The 12,661-nt window shown below is 39.7% G+C and overlaps 1 protein-coding gene across 4 annotated transcripts in view; it reads right to left on the bottom strand.

Annotated features, from left to right (window-relative positions):
* ESR1 (estrogen receptor 1) overlaps positions 1 to 12,661 on the bottom strand; it is a 290,562-nt gene that overhangs the window by 42,243 nt on the left and 235,658 nt on the right. The window lies entirely within an intron of this gene.

Here is a 12,661-nt window from a genome sequence, read left to right as displayed (position 1 = left end):
GGAAGTTTTGGGGGATTATTCACACTTAAAAAGGATGGATGAATGCCTTACAGTACGAAGAACAGAATTACATTAAATAGGAGAAACTTGAGAGAAATCAAGCCTGGAAGAGTGTTGTACATGGGAAGGGGGTTATTTATGGGTTATTTGAAGGGTACGTTGTTTGTAAGAAATCAGAGCCATTAGGTATGGCATGAGCCATGTTGTGATTGGAAGGCAAAGTATGGTAGTTTCAATACGATTCTTGGTTATATCTAAAGACAGCGAAGGCACTCAAAGAGAAGGGCTTTGGTTATAGTGGTGTATGAAATAAAAATAAGCAGAATTACATCCATAAAGTCTTATTGAATGTTGAGTAGAGCATAATGCTTTGCATGTAATGTATTGAATGTGCTTTTCTCATTGTGCGGTAAGACTTTACACCCTTAATTCTGCTTAACGCATTTAATTGCATACACCCCATAGAGTTGAAGGAAACCCCCATCCCTATTGCTGACAGACATAGGATTGTGGGGAAACAGTTTTGGGGAGGAACCCGTGCTTATGAAGTCTTTTCCTGCTCTTTACCAGTCCATTATGCAGTAATCATGGAAGCTGGCAATCCCCATGCTATTTTATCACTTATTTACTATACTGTATATGCTAATTAATATAATAAGGAAAACAATCAATGTATATTTTACACAACAAAAGCACAGCTCATTTGTGTGTTATGCAGGTCTTACGTTTACCCAACTAAACCCTGAGTTCAGCATCACTGCCAGGCTTTCACTCTAATAAAAAGTGTGCCCTAAAGCAGGTTTTACTTTATAAAACATATCCTTCCTTCCTTCCTTCCTTTTCTAATAAAGGTGAATAGAAACCAGGACTTTGATTAAGCCAGGCAGAAGCTTCTTCTTTCAATAATAAATACTGTACTGGTATTAGAATACCTAGCTGACAGGTAGTGGCTGGACAGTGTACTTGTTAAGGGCACCACATTTGACATGGGAGACCAGGGTGGGAATCCTGGCTAGGGTCAGTACGTATTCAGTAAGGAGTTCAAGGCAAGACTTCCTAACACTGCAGGCTGGCCTCTTGAGCGCGTCCCAGTGGCTGCAGCTCTTGAGCACGTTGAGTCAGAAAGGAGTAAAGCGCTATACAAATGTTTGGATTATTATTATTATATTTAAAAATGTACTGGTGTCATCACTTACCATAAAAGGACACAAACTTAAATGCTCAGTGTTATTTCTGAGGGAATTAGTGACGTTAGGAGGGGGTAGAAGAAAGATGAGAAGAGTGAGGAATCTTTGTGTTTCTACTCACATGTGAAAAAAATGTCACATATAAATAATGAATCAAGCAAGTATTACTGAACAACTGAACAGAGAGGGATATGGAGGCTGCCATATTTATTTTCTTTTAAACAATACCAGTTGCCTGGGATTCTGCTGATCTGCTTAGCTTCAATAGTATCGGGATTATACACCTGAAACAAGCATGCAGCTAATCTAGTCAGACCTCAGTCAGAAAGAAAGACTCAGGCGGCTGTACAGTACTGTATATAGAGCGGCGCTTGAGTGCTATTGCAATGGTTCACACATTAGATAAATCTTATGTGAGCAAGAGTGAATGAGGTTGTAATATATACAGTAAGTAGGTTACGGCAACCTTACTGAACAATAGTGAATAAACCCCGAAATGTGTTGGATAGCAGGAGGACAGCTGAGCAAGAACAGGGGTTGGAAAGAAGGGGTGGTGGAGTAATTAAAATAGGAATGGGTCAAGGAAACAGGCTTTGATACAGATGATGACAGGAGAAAGGAAACATTGTTGGTTACATATCTGAACATGTTCTGGGATGTTCTGACATTTTACTTCCCATTACCTCATCAAACATCAAGTTTTGTGCAAGTCCTATGTCACACCAGCCAGAATATTACAGTGGCATGTCACTTGCCATGTTGCAGAGATTACTCACTACAACATTCTGCATCCAATTAAGTGTGATTTCTAAATTATTTATGACATTTTACTAATGTTTTCCTCAGGCTGAATTATAGTGCAGCATGTTGGAGAACAAAAGTAAACCAGCAAAGCTGCTGAATTGTTTTGTGGATGATTAAGGCATTAAACTGCTTACGTAAAGTGGTATGAAACTCAGCATTTCTTGTTTGCTCTAAAAGATCATTTACAGCATTAAAGGGACTCCGAGCACCTCTCATGGGCATGCCTTTAAGCCAGACGACTTCCAACAAAGTCCTGCTATGACCCCTTTGGAGTAGCCTCTTGCAATGGTCATGCGTGTCACTTCCTCTTCCTGCTTCATTCAGTGATGCACTTCTCTAACAGAGATGACAGGGGTGACCTGGAAGTTATAACATAGCCAAGATGGCAGCCGCGATCTTTAAATTGAAATCGAATGAAAACTATTTGATGTAGAACGGCAATTCAGGCATCAAATGAAAGAGGAGAGCACAAGCTACAGACAGTTATGCATCTTTAAGTACTTTGCATTACTGTTCAGAGTCTTATGGCCCATACGCACGCGCGCGCACCCCGAACTGTCGCCCGTCGCTGATGTCGCCAGGCGATTGAAACTTTCAATCACCTGGCGACAGTCGCCGCCGCAACTCCGCCGCAACTGTCGCTAGTCCGCGTGAGTACGCGGACTAGCGACAGCAACATAATAACAAATAGACGGCGCTTCCGGCGGGGGGAGGGACAACAGCGACAGCTTCCGCCGCATCAGTTCCCAGGTCCCTCCGCCGTGTGTATGCGGAGGGACCTGGCGACGAGCTGTCACTGGCCTGTCACGCACACGCTCCCGTGTGCAAGCGACAAGGAGTTTAGTTGCCCGTGAGTATGGGCCATAAAAAGCATGCCCATGAGAGGTACTTGGAGTCCCTTTAAAAGGAACCTAAAGCAAGAGGGATATGGAGGTTGCCAATTTTTTTCCTTTTAAACAATGCAGATTGCCTGACTCTCCTGCTGATCTTCTGCCTCTAATACATTAAGCCATAGACCCTGAATAAGCATGCAGATCAGGTGCTCTGATTGAAGCCTGACAAGATTAGCTGCATGCATGTTTTTGGTGTGATTCAGACACTACTGCAGCAAAACAGATCATCAGGATACCCAGGCAACTAGTATTGCGTAAAAGGAAATAAATATGGAAGTCTTGCATTAGGTTCCCTTTAAACCTACTACCACAAAAAACACAGCACTTTCTTCTTCTTCAGTGGAAAGCTTGTTGCTGATCCAAAGAGGTGATAACATTATGTTTTGTTTATATTCCTTTGTCAGCTGCAGTTAGTAAACATTAGTAGCAGTGCTGAAACTGAGCTGCACATATAGAAGAAACAGAGAGAGCTGGGAAGTGATCACGCAATAGATTTTAATATATAAATACAGCAGCTATGGAATTTGTAAACAGACACTATTACTTGTGCACTAAAGAAATTATGGTAACTGCATGGTTTATATAAATTAGGAAAATACATTTTTATTAAGTGTTATGTCAGAGTTTATCCCACTTTAATACACATTCACATTAAAATGGACCTTTTCATATCAAAACTTTTTCCTGCATGCAGTTTCCTGCGTTTGTTCATGTGCATTGTGCGCAAAAAGCAGAAAGCTGTCTAATTTAAAATTACGGGGAAACCCTGACAACAGAACACAAACAACTTGTGATTCCTGAGTGGGCCTTTGACTATAATTAACAGTGCAAGTGTGTTCCCTGCTTAATATAAACTTCCAAGTGACATGGCTGAAAGACTTGTTATAGTTATAAGGTTCCCTGTGTGCCATGGCCTTTCATCTTACTGGTGTCTGCAAGTAGAGACGTGTGGAGGAACCTGGAGTGTGCGAGAAGGGTGGGCTGTGGATGCAGGGGTAAACTCGACTAGGTCGCCATGTCCATTCCGGTTTAGAAGTCAAAAATGTCAGAATATACAGTAGATAACAGTAGGTAGGGCATTAGAAAGGAAGGTGCCATTCCCCCCCCCACACACACACACACTCTGGGACGATTTTGCTAAGTCCTGTCTGCAAGCAAATTAATGCGTTTGCCTGACATATTTATAAATAAAGTTCTGATACATGATGAGACTCTGGTGTAATTTAATACATCAAAACTCCTCACATTGCCTAAAATATTTTCACAAATATCCTAATTAGTGCTGCTCGGATACCCCTTTTCAAAATCCGGATTGACCCGGATCTGGATACCCAGATATCCGATCCAGGTCGGATATCCGATTTCAATATTTCCAATCCGAATCCGATTCGGATATCCGACCCTAGTATCCGGGATATCCGGGCAAATTCGGATATCCGGATAGAAAACCCGAAAGTGGCCTTTAAATTGCTTTAAAAATGTTTTTTAGGGTATATGAGGCACGTAGCATCACTATTTTGTAAAGGGAAAAACTAATTGATGATGTGGGGACTTAAAATCCCCCCTTCCCCCCAAAAAATGGCAATTAACATTAGGCCTAGGTTCCAGACAGCGGTCGGTCGTGCAGCCCACATTGTGTCCAAAGTCCAACCGCACAACTGGGACATGACAGTTTTCAGCCAAGACACCTCCAAAAAAATTACGCAGCAATTGTGTTTTGGGTTAAATATAGGTGGTATCAGTGGCCTGTGGCAACCTGGCCTGGCGGTGGGAGCTGCACAAGCAGCAGGAGCAGGGCAATTCAGCAGCAGCAGGTGTAATGTGTGCTAGGAGCATGCCGGACGTGTCACGTGTCACTTGGCATGTGTCACATGTCACGTAGCACTTGGCTCATGTCACGTGTCACGTGTCACTTGTCATGTGGCACTTGCCACGTGTCACTTGCCAAGTGTCACTTGCCACGTGTCACATGGCATGTGGCACTTGCCACATGTCACTTGGCACGGGTCACATGTCACGTGACACAAGCCAAATGCCACGTGACATGTGACACATGCCAAGTGACACATGACACGTGTTAAGTGCCAATTGCACCGTGCCACGTCCGGCATGCTCCTAGCACACATTGCACCTGCTGCTGCTGCATTGCCCTGCTCCTGCTGCTTGTGCAGCTCCCACTACTGGCCAGTGTTCCTTTCTGTGATTGGGTGCCAGGGTTTAGGCTGGGAGCCCTCTGATTGGCTCAATGAGGTCAGGTGGGGCTGGCCAGGGCTCCCCTCTGTGATTGGTTGCTAGGGCTTCTGCTGGGAGCCCACTGATTGGCTTCAGCACGTCATCTCCTTAGTTACAGTATTTCGGATCCGGATATCCGCAATATCCACGGATATCCACGTTATGCGCCCAAATATCCGCAGATAGCTAGCCGGATTTTTTAAAAAAAATCCAGAATCCGAATCCGAATCGGATAGCGTAAAAAAGTTCAGCTATCCGGGTTACCCGGATATCCGGAATCCTGATGAGCAGCCCTGATCCTAATATCTGAGAGTCGATACAGGAAGATGACACTTATGTCAAGTATAATGGGAGAGCAGTGAGTCACAGATGTGAACTGAAAAGATAGAAATTGATTTTTACATGCGAAGTCGAATTCAGGCACTCAAGAACCCAACTAAATATATACCAGTAATGCTCATAATATTGTACCTCATATGCCTTATTAAAAAGTACAGGCTTTTCAGATACAGTGACATGGCTCAAGGAATGTCCTTTTTCCTCAAAGAACTGTCAGTTTATGACAGATACAAATAAAATGGAAGTAACCAGTCAGTGAACATGCAAATAATTTCTTCATGAAAATCTATGCATGCATTTGAAAACAGATTTATAAAACACCTACTGAATATTAATTTTACAGAATCACAAAAAACAGCTTCCAGACAATTTTTTTCTGCTTCTTTGGTCTTTTCCAGAGACTCAACAGGAACCCTGAACATAAGGAAAAAAAATCTGTGCAGCTTTAAATTGGTCCAATCAAATGTTTTGCCTGATCCTGATTGACCCAATTGCGAGTTGGATACAAATTACAACCACATTTATACCAACCTGGAAAAAAATAGTATAGTTTTGATCTTCTCTGAAAGAGATCATGTAATTTCTCAATGCAAAGGAACTAATAATTACAGCCCTTACATTCACAAGGTAGGCCTCTAAAAAAGGTAGGGCTTTGCCTTCCACTATGCCATAGGCTCAGGGAGTTGCTCTGAGTTCTATGAGTTCATTTGGTATTGCTTTCAAAAATACTGTCTTACTAAACTGATGAGATAGATGTATTACCCATTTAAGTCAAAGAGATCTATTACCCATTTACGTAAAGTAGACCATTATTTTTTTGAAGCAGGCTAACCCAAAACAAGCTCTTCCACTGAAAATCTATGCCAAAAACAATTTTGCCTTCCCAAAAGTTAGTAGTTTATATTCCCAGGACACTTTGTAAGGCTCAGTGCACGTTTGAGTAAAAAACAGAACTAATGACTGGTTGCCAGTGCCACATACAATTTCCCAATAATTCAGATGTCTTCTGTGGATTGCATTCCATTGGCACTGCCACTTGGTCGACTGCAGAAGAGAAATGCCAGTATCCAGATAGGAGCCCTGGCAGAAGCATGGGGCTCCCCATTGGACAAACAATAGACCAATGGGGATCCTCTCTCCCCAGGAATGATTCTCATTAGTTCACTGAGGGGTGACAAATGACAAATGAGAACCCTCCCTGGTAGAGGAACATTGGCTGATGTTACATGTGTTGTCCTCATATCGTCCTAGGAAATTGGGTAGATGTGTCCACATTAACTAAAGTTATGAAATTGGAGTATTTAAGAAGGAGGTCATCTAAAGTCAATATGATAGTGGAGTCTCAAAAGATCAACGTGCAATAGTGTCACATATGTTACAATGCAACATCATGATGTCACATGCATAAGGTATGCTAATTAGACATCAGATACACATAGATCACTTTGGATGAAGGTTGGAGAAAAGGGCAAATGCCTACAAAAAAGAAGCAGAATTGTGCACTTATATATGGGTGCTCCAAATTTTTAACCACCAAGTACAGCCATTTAATTGTATCCAAGTAAAACTGAATGTTTCCCTAAAACTGATAAAAAATAGGAAATACCAGATATTAATTAATCAATTTATTAATCTCCAGATACCTCCCTGCCCAGAACCTTTGCTCCTCCAGGAGACCCTTTTGTCCTCTAGCTTGGTTACCCCCACTCACTCTTGCATCCAGGACTTCTCACAAGCAGCACCTCTTTTTTGGAACTCTCTCCCAAAGCCTCTCCGTCATGCTCCAAGCCTGGAAATCTTCAAGCATACTCTAAAAACTTTTCAGACTTATAAGTTGCTATAGATTCACCACCTCATCCACTAAACTCTGTGTCCCCTTCCCTATTGTTTCCTCCCCACTACCATCTAGATTGTAAGCTTGCAAGGGCAGGGACCTCCTCCTATTGTTTCTTATTTTTCTGTAATTTACCATATGAACATGTACCAATTTTAGTGATATCTCAAAACACACATTCCCATTAATTCGCCAATAATTGTATCACTACTCATCACATGTAAATGATTTATATCTTGTTTTTTTTTGTGAGCAACACTTGTTTTCAGTAATTACTTTATTTTCTATGAATTTTATAGGCAAATACACAAAAAAAGAAAAAAATACACCATTTCTCCAACTCCATCCTCTATAGTCTTAACCATTTGAGGACCCAGCCTTTACCCCCCCCTTAAGGACCAGCGCTGATTACAGAGATCTGTGCTGGGTGGGCTACAGCCCCCAGCACAGATCAAACATTAGGCCGAGCGACCAGATCGCCCCCCTTTTTTCCCCACTAGGGGGATGATGTGCTGGGGGGGTCTGATCGCTCCTGCCTGCGTGTGGCTGGCGGGGGGGCACCTCAAAGCCCCCTCTACCGCAGGATTCCCCCTCTCCCTCTCCTCCCTCCCTTCCCTGGAGATCGGAGGCTGCACAGGAACGGATCTGTCCTGTGCAGCCTCTAACAGGCTCCTGCCTGTCATGTGACAGCGATCCCCGGCCGCTGATTGGCCGAGGATCGCTGATCTGGTACAACGCTGCTACTGTTAGCAGCGTTGTACAAATGTAAACAAAGCGGATTATTTCCGCTCGTGTTTACATTTAGCCTGCGAGCCGCGTTCGGCGGCTCGCAGGCTATTCACGGAGCCCCCCGCCGTGAATTGACAGGAAGCTGTTTCCTGATTTATTAGCCTGCACCCGGCGACGCAGATCTGCGTCGCTGGTCCTGCAGCTACCACTTTGCCGATGCGCGTTATGAGTGCGCGGTCGGCAAGTGGTTAAAATAAGCAATGCTACTATAAATAAAACCTACCTATTTTATTTGCCCATTAGTCCCGACTATCACAACATTTCAGTTATGTTCTTAGTACAATGTATGGCGGCAATATATTATGTGGAAATAGAGGTGTATTTTTTCAAGGTTTTTTTTTTGTGAGTCCCATCAATTGTAAGCCCTTAGGTAAAAAAATAACAGTTATATACCCTCATGACATACATATTAAAAAAAGTCCCTAAGGCAACTATTTATGGAATTTTTTTTTTACTTTTTTTTTTACAATCTATTTGCTTGGTAACTGGGGAGGGGGTTAGGGTGGACTTGGCTTTGAAAGTGATTGAATTATATTATTTTTTTTTTAAAAATCTGTGGTGTGTAATTTAACTTTTTGCCACTAGATTGCGCTAGAAACACTCCCTGGATTACCATGAAGTGTTTCATCTTTTTTTAACTTTCATTTTACGTTCTTACTTATGAATGGACATGGCCCCTGATCGGGGTCATGTGCATTTATTACAGGCACTGAGATTGGTTCGGGGAAGCCTTGCTTCCCTTCCCCAACCGCCGACATGGAAATACTGCTGCTCATTGCAGCAGCGCACCCGATGCTTAAAAACTGGACACGGATATGCGTCCAGTTAGACTTGAGTAGAGCCTATCTGGAAGAAAATACTCGTCCAGATAGGCTTAAGAAGTTAATACTGATTAAATGTAATACTGATTACTGCGTAAATGTAATATCACAAAATTATTTTTCTAACATATGAATTATTACAAACTGTGAAATTAAATTTTAAATATATCAAGGACTACTGTTCTTGATTTATACCAATGCATTGTTTGGTAGTTAAAAATGTTTTAATATTTACACATAGAGAAATATGCAGATGGAGTCTCTAGATAAGAGAGCTCACATGGTATGATACTGCTTGATCAGTTACAATTGCTATTCCACAGGTTTTGTTTTTTTTCTGATAAAATATGTAGTTCTAATAATTTTTAGATGTTGATTAAGTTGTACACACAGTAGGGAATTCATATTCTGGCCACGTGTTAATCAGCAATCAACTGTTGCTTTATGAACGTTACATACAATATAGGCCAGTAAACAAAATGTTTATATAAATGTAAACATGCAGGCATGTAAACAATGTTTTGGAAAGGTTTTGGTTACATATAGTATATATAGTATGTGGATTATATCTGCAAGTTATCTGCTTGTACCCATGAAAGCCAGTTAAAATTGTCATGTGCAGTTAGCATAACCTGTGTTACCTAGGTAATGCTCATGTTGCTAGAATGCTACACAAATAGCTGAATACGCATGGCAATTTTAATTGGCTCTTATAAATAAGCTCCATGATGAGATAAACATAGGTACACATAGTACCGTTTAAGAAAAGAAGTTGTTTATGCTTTCTTCTACAGAGAGTGTTGAAAAAAGCTAGAGTTGTTATATATTCAGATAATCTTATTACTGCTAGTCAAATTCAATCCTGTTTCATGAAAAGTAAATAGAGGGCAAAACCATTTTATCTGGCTGAGAAAAGGCTGAAGATAAGGTTTTAGTGCTGGAATTTATATCAGACAGAGAGGGCTGCTGTTTAAAAATGAAGCCCTTAAACTGCAAATAAAAATATGAGACCCTGTTTTGTGTTACTGATGTTCTATTTACCACAAGTCAAGTGCATAGAATTAATTTTCTAATGAGTTTATTTTCAGTTCAGGTTTGGGTTAAATGCATAACAAGTAACAAAATGTCCAGTACTGGGTAAACGTAACCACTAACAGTCCAATTTCTATCGAAAAATTGTTTGAGTGATCAGATAATTCTGATCAAATGTGATCGGATTGGTTGTAAATAATCTCCTTTGATGGGCACAATCGATTATGAATGATTATAATCTGATTGGATTCTCAATTACCCAAAATTTGTTTTTTCTTGTCAGTTGTGATAGATAGGAAACAAAGATTGGTTCATTGATAGCGGAGTGAACAATTTTTCTAAACCAATTTTTTTTTTTTAGTTTAAGTACTTTAATTGTCATCGTTTGAAATTAACAATATAAAGAGAATAGTTTTGATTGTAAAGTGTGTGTGTGTGTGTGTGTGTGTGTGTGTGTTTGGTCTGAAAACTGGTATCTTTTTTTGAAACCACTTCTTTGCACTAGGCCTTTTTTGAACAGGTTCATCTTCTTCGTCAACCAGTATGTATGCAGCTAGTGCAAGTTTAAGCTTCCTCTTCTGCATCTTTGAAAGATAAATCATTAAGGTGGCCACTAACAGTCCAATTTCTAGTTAAAAATCGTTCATACGGTTCTCAGTTGATAGGCACAATCGATTACAAACGATTATAAAAATAGTTATCCGATTGGATTTTCAGCAAACCAAAATTTGGATTTTCGTATTGGTTGGGAAAGATAGAAAGCAAAGATTAGTTTGTTGATGGTGTGGTGAACGATTTTTCTTCCTAGCAGAATTATCTGATTGCTGAAACAATTTTTTGCTAGAAATTCGATCGTTAGAGGCCACCTTTAGAGATAAACATCTTTCTCCTCAGCAAAATTCTCTTCATGGAAAGAATTGTTCACTTCTGATCATAAAAACCTCATTTCCAGTCATCGATTGGTTACAATTAGACATTACGATCATAACGAATCGATAGTTTGCAATTTGCGATCACAAATTTTGTTAACCAGTAATGGCGCCAATCGATGTATTATGATATTTCACTTCCGATCAAATGAATTTTCGCTAGAAATTGGACTATTAGTGGCCACCTTAATTCACAAAAAATACATTTCGTAGAAAGCCCTCACAATTTCGGATCAAAACATACACTTATAAGTTGGAAATGTATTCTAATTGATTAGTACTCTGCTCCATATGGTTTTGCAGAAATACAGTCACAATAGACTTGCCAGTACATTTTGTATGGTTTAACCACTCTCTTTAAAACAAACATTGACCATGAAAGCATTCTTTAGATTTAAAAACGTTCATGCAATTATGTTGATCATATTTTACTGTATACCCATGTTTTCTCCTGCAAGGGAATATATCTGTTGTGCACTGTTTTTTTTTTTTAATAAATTTGATCTAGCTGTAATAAATGTGATCTATCTGTAATAACAAAAGAATGTCACATAAAAAAACATACAGCCACAGATCTTAGAATAATTCAGTGAAATCTGCACCTTCAAAACTTTAGCTTGTATTCTAATGTACAGGGAAATTAAAATAGAAGAAGACTAACACAACATCATGTCTACAAATAGACAATTTTCAGAACATAATGTACTCTGCCCAAAGACTGGAACTTAGCCTAAAAAGTTCAAGGTCTGGTCATTGCATTCAGCTATTAGAAAATAAAATGATTCGCCTCGAAAAACACCTGCAGACATATAAAATCTTTCGAAGGCTTTCATTTTAAAAGTATTATTCCTTTTTGTAAAACACGTAAAATAATTAGAATAGAACTTAAGCTATATATCCATAATTAATTTAGTGCCTGCCTGTTTGGTTTCACCATAGTAAAGAACTGTTTAATCTGGAAGAGGAAATAAAACAGGGCATTTAGATGTGGAAGCAGCAACTTTAATTAAAACATTATCACAATTAACTCACAGATCAGTAAAAGATTAATCTTTTGTGCTTCATCCTATTTTTTTTATACATAGCCAAGCTGTGTGAAAGCCAAGATGCAGCATTAATTAAACTATGGATAATGCCACATCAAAGGAAGCTCACTAAAATTAATTGTATCAATTTCCTCTAACCAGTACAAGGAAAGTAAATGCTAGTGTGGGAGAAGCAGTTTGGAAAGCCAAAAGAAGATGTCAGACTGCAAGAAGGTTTAAGAGGTATACAGTGCTATAATTCATAGTTGTAAGATTTTGCCAAACATCATATTTCAGGAGGCATCTCTTCAATCTTCCCATTAATGAATGTAATGTATTTCATGAAGTATGTCTTTGTGTTGATATGTCATGTGCATATGTATCTTTAATGTAATATATGAAATCTGTGTACCAGAGATGATGTTTAAAGTACCACTCCAGCGAAAAAAGTAACCAATTAACATCTAACAGAACTGACAGGATTTGGCCATGTAGTTGTTATTATGATTTGGTTATGTAGCGTATTTTTACTGTGAATGAATGCAGTGTAGTATGTGTTGCATTACATCTGTACATTGAATGTCTGTGTTTTTTAAATGTTTTATTTGCTTTTCATCCACACATTACTTACAGTGAACCTTCGGACTAAAAATCTACTCAGCAGAACTGAAAAGGCTTGGTGTTACAGCATCAGAACTTGGTTTTTCTTACCAAAGCATCATTTTTAGGTGCATTTTAGCTAAGCTCCACCCATCAAAGAAAACTGCCCGGGCTTT

This window comes from Hyperolius riggenbachi, chromosome 4 (genome assembly GCF_040937935.1).
Source record: "Hyperolius riggenbachi isolate aHypRig1 chromosome 4, aHypRig1.pri, whole genome shotgun sequence".
Lineage (NCBI taxonomy): Eukaryota > Metazoa > Chordata > Amphibia > Anura > Hyperoliidae > Hyperolius > Hyperolius riggenbachi.
This window is presented reverse-complemented; position numbering and strand designations above follow the sequence as displayed.